Source organism: Phyllostomus discolor, chromosome 9 (genome assembly GCF_004126475.2).
Source record: "Phyllostomus discolor isolate MPI-MPIP mPhyDis1 chromosome 9, mPhyDis1.pri.v3, whole genome shotgun sequence".
NCBI classification, from domain to species: domain Eukaryota; kingdom Metazoa; phylum Chordata; class Mammalia; order Chiroptera; family Phyllostomidae; genus Phyllostomus; species Phyllostomus discolor.
In genome coordinates, this window is record NC_040911.2 from 41627580 (window position 1) to 41642594 (window position 15015).

A 15015-nucleotide genomic window follows, 5' to 3' on the forward strand; every position below is an offset into this window, starting at 1 on the left:
ATTAAAGTAGGTAAAGAAAAATATTTTTAATTTTATAGTGATTGAGAATGAACAACATAAAATAAACTAGGTCTTTTTCTTTGTGTTGTATAACATTTGGACAAAATTTTCACTTGACAGTAGGAGTATTTTCCTTCTTTTTCAGAATGAAGGCCTGATGTTTGCCTTCACAATCAATTCCTATTTCTTTTAATTTGGAGCTGATAAACATTTACTGCAAATGGCAAATGAGGTCAAAAGACATCCCAGGGCACAAGTCTTCAATCTTCTACAAGTTACTTTTTGACATTCAGGGACCTGGTGAGAATGGTCAGGAGAAAGACAGTAAAGAAGGGTAATCACTTTCTAAAAACTATTTGGTAGTTTGGTTTGAGATATTGGTGATTTATCAGGTCTTTGTCAGTTAAAAATCTCCAGAAGTATAAAAGAATACACAGCCATCTAGATAGAAGCTTAAAATTAGAAATTCTACTTCTACCCCAGGGGGGGAGTTTCTATTCTGTTACCAATATATGTTTCTAAGGCCTGTCCTGTTCTATATATTTATAAGTTACTCAAGAAATGTATGAGTCATGTTTGTGTAACATGGAAATAGAAGCAATGACAAATATTTCACAGGAGAGAATCAAAACCCATGATATCTCAATAAGCTGACTTATAAGAATAATTAAAAATAAGAATAGACAACAGAATGGTGGTAACTACAGGGGTGGGGGAGGAGGGAGGGAGATGAAGAAGGTACAGGGGGTCAAACACAAAGTGACAAAAGGAGTAGGCTTTGGGTGGGGAGCACACAAGAGTGAACAGATATCATGTTATAACCTTGCATACCTGAAACTTTTACAATGCTGTTAACCAATGTCACAGCAATAAATTTAATTGTACAAAAATAGGAAATGATAACAGTGTGTTTTCCTTTATATTTTTAAAATTTGAGTTAATAATAATATCTGCCATTTATTGAAAGTATAGGTTTTGTGCTAATCTAAAGTATTATGCTGAAAACAGACATAAACCATCTTTTTTAATTGTAGAAGTCTGGTCAGCAAGTATTTTTTGAGCATTAACTATGGACCAAGCTCTATACTACATCTTAAGACACATCAGAGAACAAAATAGATAAATATTTTGGTCCATGTTTTGGCCTAAAGGGGAGTATATAGTACTATCATTCCTGTTGGGAACCACCTTCTCTGGTTTCAGAAGCTGTAACCCCCCCATGGCTAAGGCTTAATGAGAGACCTTGGGACCCTAAGCCCCTAAAACAAAGCTTATCCCCCTGGCAGGAGTACCACCTCTGCCCACTGCCCACTTGACTTCACTCTCCCTGGTCTCCAGTGCATGACCAGTTAGCCAATGACAGGTAAGATTCCTCAAGGGAGGGATGACCTAAGACAGGCAGTCACAAGGGGTCCCTCAGGGAATTTCAGGGCTATGGAGAAAGGGGGTGATGGACCCTTACCCCTTGGCTTTGACATAACCTGAGTCCTCATTTTGTCTGCAAGAAGTCTCCTAATGTCTTTGCTGCCTTACTTCCCCTGCTTGACCTAAGCCTGAAACAATGCTGGAGGTGGGTGCTTCCCTGTGCTGGAAAGGGCAGGTTCCCTGGGGCAATCAGGCCTAAGAAAGAATGCATAAAATCCTGTGAACCCTGCTTTGGTAATACCCTCAATTTAAATGATAAGGGTCCAATCCTGAAATGAGTTTGTTTCCCCAAAGTTTTATGGCCCTTTAGCTATTTGACCCTGACTCAAAATAGGCCCTCAGAGTTCTTCAAATGTTATCTATTTGATCATTACTGCCTGATAATGATTGATGAGCTTTCCATGTACACCCTGTATTCCTATGCAAATTAAAGCCATAAAAGCCTGTCAAGGCAAGGGTCAGCACACTCTCCCCTTAAGAGAGTGGCTATGCGGTCACTTTTCCTCCACAGGACTTGATAGTCTGTGTGAATTTGTCTTGTCTCAGCCATAATGCTGCAGACACTATGGGCTGGAGTCCACGTCACATTCCCACCTTTTTGAATGGAGAGACATGCTAAGAGATGGTCTGTAAACCAAAGCTCTCAGAGCAAGTAAAGTGGCAGTAATGGGTTCAGTTCATTCCTCAATATTATATAAGTTACATTTTTAACAAAATAAAATAATTGTATAAAGAAAAAAAGCAATGTACAACAAATTAAAAAGACAAATATAATTGACAACAAACTCAATGTGTGTCAATGTTTTAATGAGTTTGCCAAGTACCTACAAGGGCAATTAGTGCAAAATTATGGTAAGAAGCATAGCTTTAACATTGATTAGACAAACTTGGCCTGAAATCTTGATGCCACTGATTAACTATGTGACTTTGGACACATATTTTGCTTTACTGGCTTCAGTTTTTTAAATTGAAAAATATAAATCAAGATTATATGAGATAATATACGTAACATAGCACAATTCCAAGTACATTTATAAGTGCATAGTAAATGGTAGCTATTAATCTTTTTCCACACTAAAACACACATACTATTGAGAAAAGAGAAATTTTGTTTCTTTATTTCTACCTTTTTATTGAAGTCATTGGGATGGTACAAGTTAAAAAATTATACAGGTTTCAGGTGCACAATTATGTGACACATTATCTGTATACTGTATTGTGTGTTCACCACCCCCAAGTGAAGTCTCTGTCTATCACCAACTACCTCCCCTATACCTTCTTCCACAGACTACTTAGTGTATCAGGGTTTTTCATTTAGCTTTGAGATTCACAACTGAAGAATATCTTACATCAATAGGAATAACTAAAGGAGAGACTATGATATTGAAGAAAGAAATTTCCAATTATCAATTGATTAATTATACAATAATAATAGAATGTATTCTATGCACTGTGCTGAAGACTATCACATGAGAAAGGTTGTTGAAAAGCAAAGGATGGACATCCCCTGAAGACCCCTGTGACTGGGCATAATCAATTTTTTCAAAAAACCATGGGAACATGCATGTGAAAGATTTACTCTCTTTGTCCTAGGAGGAAAAATTACGTATAAAGCATTTAAGCCACAGGTAAGTTGACAATAGTAGGTTGAATTTATATCAGTTAAATTAGTTAAGAATGAAATATGATATCCCTGGAGCACATCCAATGTGATTTCTCGAAAGGTCAAGGGAATTTAAGATTCAGATAAACCATAGGACCTCTTCTAGGTCTGAAATGCTCTGATTCTAATGAAACACAGTAATTTGACATTTATGTGCTCTATGAAGTGATCACCATAAGTCTAGTAACCATATCACCATACAAAGTTACTATGATGTTATTGACTATATTTCCTATGCTATACATTACACCCCTGTGACATTTAAATAACTAGAAGTTGATACATCTGAATGACATTCACCTTTTCTGTGTATCTCCCACTCCCCCCTTTTGTCAGCCATCAGTTTATGTTCTGTCTCTTTTATTCTGTTTTATTCATTTGTTTTATTTTTAGATACCTCATATAGGTAAAATCATACAGTATTTGTCTTTCTCTGTCTGAATTACTTCACTGAGCACAATACACTCTAGACCCACCAATGTTATTGCAAATAGCAAGACTGCATTCTCTTTTTCTGGTTGAGTGATATTTCACATATCACACCTTATTTATCCATTCTTCTATCCATGGGCACTTAGGTTGCTTCCATAAAATTGCTATTGTAAATAATGTTGCATTGAACACAATGTTGCATATAACCCTTCAAATTGGTGTCATTATTTTCTTCAGGTAAATATTAAGAAGTGAAATTGCTGGATTACATGGTAGTAATATTTTTAACTTTTTAAGAAAACTTCAAATAGTTTTCCAAAATGGCTACACCAATTCACAATACCAACAGTAGTTCAAAAGTGCCCCCAGTACTTTCTGAAGGAAAAAAGAAAAGGGACTCAGGCATGTATCTGTTATGCCAATGTTTATTAAAGCAGTATTCTTAAACAGTTACAGACAAGTAGTGAAAGGTGGAGACAACCCAAGTATCCATCAATAGATGAATGGATTAAAAAAACATTCAGTGATATATTACTCAGCCTTAAAAAGGAATGAAGTTCTGACACACGCTGCAATGCAGAAGAACCTTGAAAACATAACACTAAGTGAAATAATCCAGACATAAAGAGACAAATTTTTCATGGTTCCATTTGCATGAAATTTCATAGAGACAAGGAGTAGATTAGAGGTTACCAGGGGCTGAGGAGTAAGGGAATGAAGAGCTATTACTTGTTGGTTACAGTTTGTCTTTGGAATAATGACAAAGTTTGGAAATTGACAGTGGGGGTGGTTGTACAACATTGTAAATTGATGCCACTGAATCATACACTTAAAATGATCAAAATGGAAAATTTTATGTTAAATATCTTATCAAAATAAAAAATTGAGACAAAAAAAGACATAGTTACATCTGTGATGACTCCTACTCATCCAGTTTCCTCTCTTACCTCTTAGGATTTGAATTTAATTACTGGAAAATAGAATACTAAGAACACGATATAATTTATAATTTACTAAAATATGTTATATTTGTTTGTTTTTCCTCCTTTCTCCTATTACCCACAGTTCTAAGTATCTTTACAGAAGTAGAAGTCTTGTGCAATGCATTTCCCAGTAAAGGCAGTGCCATGGAGCATATCCTTAAAAGCTATGAGGCATTTATTTATATTTGACTTGCTGTCACCATAAAACCAGGGGAGAACAAGCCATGTTATTACACAATCCTGCCTCCATGATTTTAAAGAAGGTGCTCAATGAGATTGGTACCTCATGTACCTAATCTCATCATGCATCCAAAAAAGTCACTCTTGTCTATTCAATGTTGTGTACATTTAAAAATAGACTTTAACATTGTATCTTAGAGGGAAGCATTTAGCACAATGGATTTCTTGTGGAAATTATTTTTTTTATATTTCCTTGGGTAGAAATAAGAAAATCAACTCTTGTCCATTCTCTAGAAGCTGTAAAGGGAACACACTTGCAAATGAAATAAATTGTCTTTCTTCTGGTGAAATGAAACTGCAAACTACATGCTCAGAAGCATATGCAAATAGCAGATGGAAACTTGGTTGCTGAGAATTTTCTGTTCTCAGCCACATCTGTTATACTTGACAGATGCTCCAGTGCCAGCATCACACCAAGTAAAGTGAGACTACAAAAAAGTAGAAACCCCCAGCGTTTTAGCTTCTTTCTGAACAAAAACGCCATCAACTCAGATTCTAGGTTCTGAACTGAATAAACTATATACGATGTTTGCACCTTGGGGATGAAGCATATGTGATTTCCATGATTCAAATATCACACTCCTCACTCCTTGCTTCCTGAAAGACAGAAGGTCTGGTAACCTTAATCTTTCATTTGAGTTCATAACATTTCAAAACGTTTTCATTTATTTTTTATGAGTATCAAATAAAGAAACATTTAACTTAAAATGTGAAATGTTTATTCTCAATCACAAGAACAGCATCACAATGTTAATGAGTGCACATGCAAAGAACATGAACAATAAGCAGGAAACACAAATAATAAACACATTAGACATTGTTTCATGTTGCTAGTATCAAAATGAGTGCAAGTTAAAACAAAAATGAGATAATATACAAAGCAAACATTTAAAATATTATATGATTTCAAAGGCTAGTGATGGTACATGAAATCCATAGTACTGCAGCATTGACTTAGAATAGAAAATGTATACATTGATTTTGGAGACCATTTTGGCATATTAAAGGTAACTGAAAATACTTGAAAGAATCACTTAAGAAAGCTGCTGTTTAATTTCATGATGATTAACAAGCACCGACTATTAACTTCCTCCACAAAATTCAATCCTAGAAAAACCAAAGAGATACACAGATTTCAGAAAACCAAAAAACAAAACAAAACAAAAACCTAAGCAACAGGTTCACAGCATTGAGGGTGTCTTGAGTTGTTTGTGTCTGGAAGATAAGAAGCTGTAGGTTAGTTATATGAGAAGAGAGTAGGCTGAAATAGCAGTAAGAAGAAAAGTTGGATTAATGATTTTCCTTAAAAAAATTTGAAACACAATATACTTTTTAAAACATATGAATAAATTGTAGTGTACAGCTTGGAGATATTTATGTATATATTTATTTAATTTATTTTTAACAAAGAATATTCTTTTTTTTTAAAAAGATTTTATTTATTTATTTTTAGAGAGGGAAGGAAGGGGGAGGGAGAGAGAGAGAGAGAGAGAGGGAGAGAGAGAGAGAGAAACATCAATGTGCGGTTGCTGGGGGTTATGGCCTGCAACCCAGGAATGTACCCTGGCTGGGAATCGAACCTGGGACACTTTGGTTCCCAGCCCGCACTCAATCCACTGAGCTAAGCCAGCCAGGGCAAGAATATTCTTTTTAAAAGATTTTATTTACTTATTTTTAGACAAAGGGGTAGGGACAGAGAAAGGGAGAGAAACATCAATGTGTGGTTGCCTCTTCTACGCACCCCCACTGGGGACCTGGCCTGCAACCCAGGCCTGTGCCCTGACAAGGAATTGAACCAGTGGCCCTTTGGTTCGCAGGCTGGAGCTCAGTCCACTGAGGCACATTGGCCAGGGCACTTGGAAATATTTACAAATGTAACTACTACTAGGATTAAGAGAAAGAATATTATAAACTTCAACATGAAGACAAAGAACATTACCAATATCCAGAAACCTCTCTCTGCCCCAAATCAATCTTTCCTCAGAGAGTAAAATAAATTAGGGTTATTTTGAATTCATGTAAGTAGAGTTATACTCTTTTACATTTGCTATGTGTAGTTAAAATTGCAAAGGAAAGATTTGTTTTATTGTATCTTTATTATTATTATTGAGGCAGAACTATATCATTATTGTTGATAGTTTTTATTATTTTAGATATTTATTACATTATTTATTGTTTCTATGTTATCTATTGTTCATTATTTTGTTATCTATTATTCTGTTATTATTTTAATGGATATATCATTTAGTTATGAAATACTATATAGTATACCATTGTATGTCTATATAAAAATATTCAAAATCATATTAATGGGCATTTGAGTTGTTTCTAGATTTAGGTATTATATTTTAAAAAGCTGCTAAAATTTTTTTGTATATGCTTTTTGGTGCAAATACACATTTATTATATAGGGTCCATCATAAGAGTGTTAAAATCCTTATGTTTTAAGGATAAAACAAAAATAATAATAAGTTTAAGTACTCACAGGTAATAAATAAAATAAAATAAATTATATAATTTTATTTTTTCTTACTTATTAGAAATAAATCCAAGAGTAGAAAACTCAATCACTCAATAGAAAGTGAGAGTAGAGAAAAAAAATCAGAAAGAATATACAATAAATGAAAGTGTGAATAAAGATGTCAAGAATAATTACTAAAATAATAATGAGAATAAATTAAGGTTGGTTAAACTTAATTCAAAGACAGTGATTCTCAAGTTTAATTTAAAAGCTACAACGGATTTAATAAAGTTAAAAAGACACATTTATCCAAAAGATGCCATAGTGTTTAAATATAAACAAATTGGACAATGACACCATGGCTGGTATGGCTCAATGGATTGAGTGCCAACCTATGAACCAGGGGGTCACTAGTTCAATTCCCAGTCAGGGCACATGCCTGGGTTGTGGGCCAGCTCTCCAATATGGGGCAAGTGAGAGGCAACCACACATTGCTATTTCTCTCTCTCTCTCCCTCTCTTCCCCTCTCTCTGGGAATAAATAAATAAAATCTTTAAAAAAATTAGACAATGATACCTGGTAAATATAAATAAAAGAGAGCTCAGCTATTTGTCTTAACATATAACAAAGTAAAGTTTAAACCTAAATATGGCAGAAGTACCAAAAGATATGTACTTATATCTATACTGGTTAGATAGATAGATAGATGATAGATAGATACCCTATATAGATAAATGAATGGAAAGAGAGAGAGACAGAGATGTATATAGGTATATACAGATAGATAGATGATAGGTAGATGGAATAAGTTATATATATGCAATAAGATATATATAGATAGATACATAGGAAGTAAAAGAATATGAAATAGACATCATAAAACATACATACAATATAACACATCTTTAAAACATATTAAGCATCAACTGATATAATGGCAAAGAAGAATATATGTCATTTCACAAATTCTATTAAAAAATGTTAACATACTCATTTTACAAATTGAAAGTATAAGAGGACAGAGCTAAGCAGAAATGCCAAACATCTAAAGAACACAATTAATAAGCTTAATATGATATAAATCTTAATATATGCCTACATACATAATTCTACATGTAACAGATAAAATATATATATTTTAGCAAGATTACAATATCAACAAAAATAGAATCTGCATTAAGCCATGAAAAAATTCTTCAATCAACCTAAAGAGTCAGTAATGAAGTGTATGCTCTCCTGAAAAAAATACAGTAAAGTTAGAATTTAAGACAATAGGAATAGAGCATCAAAAGCCTGATTCATGAAGGAAATCATTGATAAGTTGTACTTTATTAAAATTAGAAGAAGAAACTTCTGTTTTCTGAAACACATTGTCAGGAGAAAGAGAAGACAAGCCACCCACTGGAAGGAAATTTTGGAAAAGACACATATAAGCAGATGATCCAGCAATCCTACTTCTGGGTATATATCCAAAAGAAATAAATGATAAGAGATGTATTAATTGCAACATTATTCACAATAGCCAAAATATAAAAATAGTTTAAATGTTCGTCAGTGGATGAATTCATAAAGATGATGTGATACAAATGAATGTGGGCATGCACACATGCACACTAACACACACAAAAATGTAATATTTAGCCACGAGAAAGAAGGAAATTCTGCCATTTGCAACAACATAGACATGTAACCATGCAAACTGGGGCTTGGCCACTTGGCACCTTGAATCTATATGACTCAACAATGTCTGTCGCAGGAAACAGGTTTTTATTAACAGGGCTCCAACCTTGGGGGACAGTTGAAAGCACTCCTGCTCTGAGTCTTTTTCTCCCATAAGACCTAGAACTACCCTTGCTCCCCAAAAGGCTACAGGCCAAAACCATGCCCAGTAGTTCCCCATATCCTTATTTGTGCATCAGCCAGTCACACAAATGAATCTCCATCCTCTCTGGAATGTGCACTTGTGGGTTTCAGAGTCACCATCCCCTTGGAGCAGCTCTCTCCTGCAGGATCTGGGGTGCACCGCTCCCCATCTCCATTGGGCAGTCCAGGGACCATGTGCCATGCTACACTGTCCTAGTGGGTGGAGACCAGGGAGGTGCATGTCCCAGTGTAAGACCCTGAGGATGGAGTAGGCTCCCATCCTCAGTGGGGTCTAAGTCCCTAATGGACCCCGCATCGCCTAGTCTCACAGGCACTCCTGTCTGGGCATAGAGCAGGGCCAGAGACCCAAAGGCCCAAAGGCCAAGAACATCCATATGCCAAAAGGCCAGAGGAAGAGAGTTTGCACTAAGCTCTAAAGTCCCATACCAAGAGCCCCTGTACCAAGAGAGCAACTTCTCCATATATCTCTTAGAAAAGGGGAAATCTGCAGCTCAGCATTCCAGGTTACATTTCAGCTCCAAGCATCTTCCACAGGTCTGTGTGCTTGGCCAGGCAGGTCCCTGCAGCTCTGCTAGTTTTGTTGTCCCCTCATCTCCTGACCTCCACACATCCCAACAACCAGAACTCCCTACATCATACCAGACTTCCCTTCAGACCTTGTGTTACTTGGCCTGCTCTAGTTTGAATGCTTAGCTCAAAACTTCCTGCGTAACCTAACATCTGGATCTTCCATATGGTGCTTTAGTGTCCACCATTTTTGTAAACTCCCCAGTGTCTTTGACCTTCTTCCAGCTGCCATCTTTAGTAAGGGCAAGAGTTCACAATGATTTGTGGGCATCCGGGGGGAGGGGCATCAGCCTCCATAGCTCACAAAGGTGCCATATGAGCTTCCCCCTTGGCTATGTCACAAGTCATTCTGCTGGTGCATGTTCTCCCAGTCACGTACACAATTTGCAGCTTCCCCAAATCTTACCTTTAGAAAAGCACAGATCTTCCTTTGTTAGTGCAGCATTCCTTTGGCTCAAATGCTGCACTTTCCCACCTTGCAGGATTTGGTGGGACAGTAGGGTCCCCTACCCTCAGGGGATCCATGTTCTGCACCCTGTGAGAGATGAAACATGAGGGAATTATGCCAATTGAAATAAGCCAGAGAATGACAAACACTGAAATAGATAATTGTGTCGCTTATATGTTGAATCTAAATAAAAAGTCAAATACATGGAAATAGAGAGTAGAAAAGTAATTGCCAGGGGTTGGAGAGTAGGGAAATTAGGGAAAAGTTGGTAAAATAATGAAAACTTTTAGCTATGAGTTCTAAAGATCAAATGTATAACATGGTGACTACAAAAAATTTTCTAAGATAGTAGAATGTAATAGTCTTACCCCTGCCCCCAAAAAGAAGGAAAAGATAAATATGTGAGGTGAAGGATGTGTTGATTAATTGAATGGGAAGAGTCCTTTCAAAATTTATAGGTTTATCAAATCATCATGATGTACACTTTAAATATATTACAAAATTTTTAAGTATATTTTATTGATTATGCTATTGTAATTTTCCCAATTTTCCCCCTTTAACCTCCTTTACCCTGCACCTCAGCCCTCTAGCATTCCCCCACTTAGTTCATGTCCATGGGTTGTACTTATAAGTTCTTTGAGTTCTCTGTTTTATTTGCCCTTCCATTCTAAATGATAGCTTTGCTGGATAGAGCAATCTTGGATGTGGGTCCTTGCCTTTCATGACTTCAAATAGTTCTTTCCAGCCCCTTCTTTCCTGCAAGATTTCTTTTGAGAAATCAGCTGATGGCCTTATGGGAACTCCTTTGTAGGTAACTCTCTCTCTTCCTCTTGCTGCTTTTAAGATTCTTTCCTTTGCCAGATTGGGGAAGTTTTCCTTCATTATTTGTTCAAATAAATTTTCAATTTCTTTCTGTTGTTCTTCTCCTTCTGGCACCCCCATAATTCAGATATTGGAACATTTCAGGTTGTTCCAGAGGTTTGTAAGACTCTCTTCACTTTTTTGAATTCTTATTTCTTCATTCTGTTCTGGTTGGATGCTTATTTTTCTCTTTTGTTCCAAATTGTTGCTTTGAGTCCTGGTTTCCTCCCTGTCACTGTTGGTTCCCTGAATATTTTGCTTTATTTCACTTTGGGTATCTTTTATTTGTGTTTTCATTTTTTGACCAAGCTTAACCAGTTCTGTGAGCATTTTGATTACCAGGGCTTTAAATTCTCTATCAGGTTGGCTGTCTCCTCATTGTTTAGCTCTCTTTCTGAAGTTTTGCTCTGTTCTTTCATTTTAGCCATGTTTCTTTGTCTCAGCACACCTATTAAGTTGTAAGGGGGTGGGGCCTTAGGTGTTCACCAGAGCAGGGGAATACCCCTTGCTGCACTGTGGTGCTGCCTGTGGGGGAGGGGCGGGGGGAGGGGAAATGTAGCTCACCTGCTCATTTCTAGCCCACTTTCTAGCAAACTCTTGTAAGAGAGTGGGAGTATCTTCCAGCCCAGCAACCACTGTAGTCCACAGTCAAATCTGAGTGTCAGTTTTGTCTTCAGCCAACCCCACCCACATGGTCTGCTGCCTCACCATGGGTTCTTACTGGTCTGGTGTTCTGGTTGACTTTTTCTTTAACTCCTTGGTTGTCAGAGTTCCATGCAGTTTGATTTTCTGGCACTTCTGGTTGTTTATTTATTTTAGATTGGTGGTTATCCTTTTGGTTGTGTGAAGGGTTTCTACCTACACCTCTATCTTGGCCAGAACTTCTGAATAGTAAATACATTACAAATTTATTTGTCAATTATATCTTAATAAAGCTAAAAAAAGAAAAAAAACACATCTCACAAAGGACTTATCCAAAATGTACAAAAAATTCTTAAAACTCAACAGTAAGGAAACAACTTGATTAAAAAATAGGCACAAATATTCATATGAAAATATATTTCGTATTGTATGTTATTAGGATAAAAACAAATTTAAACAATAGGATACCATTTTAAACCTGTTAGAATGGCCAAAATCCAGACCCCAACACCATATGCTGGTAAAGATGTTGGTAAAGATGGTGGTAAACACCTCTTCACAGGAGCTCCTGTTGATTGCTGGTAGGAATGAAAATCAGTACGGACACTTTAGAAGATACTTTAGTGGTTTCTTACAAAACTAAACTCCTACTATGCAGTTCTGTAGTCAGGCTCTTTGGTATTGATGCAAAGGAGTTGAAGAGTTAGTTTCACAGAAAAACCTGTACATGGCTATTCATAGCAATGTTATTTATAACAGCCAAAATTTGGAAGCAATCAAGATGTCCTTCTGTAGGTGAATAGATAAACTGTGTTACTACAGGTACAGGAATTTTATTCAATGCTGAAAGGAAATGAAATATCAAGCCATGAAAAGCCATAAAGAAAATTTAAATGCATATTACTAAGTGAAAGAAGCCAATGTAAAAAGGCTACATATTGTATGATTCCAATTATATGACATTCTGGGAAAAAACAAAGCTATAAGACAGTAAAAGGATCAGTGGTTGCCAGGGGGACAGAAGAGGGAGTATAGGTGGAGTGGAGAAGATTTTTAGGGTAGTAGAAATACTCTGTGTGATGCTATAGTTGTAGGTACATGGCATTATAGATTGTCTAATTCCATAAAAGGTACAACACCCAGTGTGAACCTGATGTAAATTATGTTCTTTGAGTCATTGTGATCTGGCAATGTAGGTTCATAAACAATAACAAATGTAGTCCTCTGGTGGGGAATGTTGACAATGAGGGAGGCTATGTGTGTGTAGGGCAGGGGGAATACAGGAAATCTCTGTATCTTTCTATCAATTTTTCTGTGACACTGAAACTGTTCTAACAATGTAAAATCTAAATTAAAAAATAAACCCAATAAAATCATATATAAATTTATAAAAGACAAAAACAAAAACATAAAGATAGCTAAAATATCTAATCTTTAGAAGGTATAAAATGTATTGAGCCATATGTTTAAAAATTCACAATGGAAATTTTTAAAAATGTATTTAAAGGTGACAGAAAAAAGAAAGTCAAGCACTACAGATCAGTGTTTGTGCACCAAAGCTAAACCAGTGAAAAGTCATTATGGGATCCCAATGAAGACTTTAGTTGAATGTCTTGAGAAATTCAAAATAAGTGCACCTTGAGGCTGACCCAGGTGCCAAGTATAAGGGAGATTGGATGGTTCTGTGGGAAGGTTGGAACAGTTTTTCCTCGAGCTGGAAAAATTAGGACATGTTCAAAATCTGTATTAGAAAAATCTGACTTGTTTCCAGCTTTTAGTTTCTTTAAATACTATATTATATAATATTTCTTGAAAATAAAAATTTAGAAAAAAGTTTGTTTTAGTTTAAAATCCTAGAAATTTTGGAAAGAAATGATGAGTTGCTGATGCGGACCCCAGCTCGTGGGGTCCACCACACTGTGGATGAGACACAAGACATTCACATGGACTACTGAGTCCTGTGGAGGAAAAGGGCAAGCATGGCTTTTCTCTGAAGGGGAGCAAAAGCCACAGCCCTTGCTGTGACCAGCCTTTATTGGGTTTCTTGGCACATTACATGATGGTCCTCATTTACTATGCACAAGTTTGCTTTAGGTGGTTACCTTTTACAGAAAACAAAGGAGCCAATGCCACCAATCACATCACAGAAGAAGGATATTTGCAAATGAAAAAGGAAAAGTATTTGAACTGGTTACACTCTGGTTCAACCTGAATGATGGGAGATTTTAGCATGGATTTTAGGAAGTTACAGTAAGCACTTGCTGTCTCAATTCAGGGTGAGGGAGTTTTAGCAAAAGCAAGTCTCAAAGCGGCCTAGGTACACTGCAGGCCTGATTCCCCACAGGAGAACCTACCCATGGGTGTGGGTCCTGTGTATCTCCCAATGGGATCTGGGCCCACACCATGCAGAATAGTCTCCTACAAATTGCATTATTTAGATAGAACGTGATTCAGCAGTCAACTATTTATGCTAATTATGAAATGCCCAAATATAGATATTGTATGTGCAGAAACTTCAAATTTCATTATTACACCTTATGTCTATTTATTGATATCAGCCCCTTTTTTATTCTTATATATTTATATTTTAATTTTAATTGTTGTTCAAGTACAGTTTTCTGACCTTTACCCCCATCCCAGCCAATTCTCCCAGTCCTCCCCACCTCCCTCCCATCTCCACTCCACCTTGTTATTGTCCATGTGTCTGTCCTTTATACTAGCTCCTGCAAACCCTTCCCCCTTTCCTCTGAAATTCCCTCCCCTCTCCCCTCTGATCACTGTCAGCCTGTTCTCTATTTCAATGTCTTTGGTTATATTTTCCTTGTTTGTTTGTTTTGTTGATTAGATTCCTGTTAAAGGTAAGATCATATGGTATTTGTTTTTCACCACCTGGCTTACGTCGCTTAGCATAATGTTCTTCACTTCCACCCATGCTGTTGCAAAGGGTAGGAGCTCCTTCTTTCTCTCTGCTGTATAGTATTCCATTGTGTAAATGTACCATAGTTTTTTGATCCATTAATTTACTGATGGACACCTAGGTTGCATCCAGCACTTGGCTATTGTAAATTGTGCTGCTATGAACATTGGGGTGCATAGGTTCTTTTGGATTGGTGTTTCAGGGTTCTTAGGATATAAACTCAGCAGTGGAATTGCTGGGTCAAAAGGCAGATCCATTTTTAGTTTTCTGGGAAAATTCCATACTGTTTTCCATAGTGGTTGTACTAGTCTGATATCAGCCTTTTAAACTTTGTTTTATCCTGAGAATATTATCACTTTTATTTTCTTCTCATATTCTATTAAATTTAGTTGAGTAAAATGTTATGGAGAGCCTGGTAGAAAAGAATAGAATTAATCAAAGAGACAAGATTGTTTTCTTGATGAAAGTTTCAAACTATCACTTATTAAATAC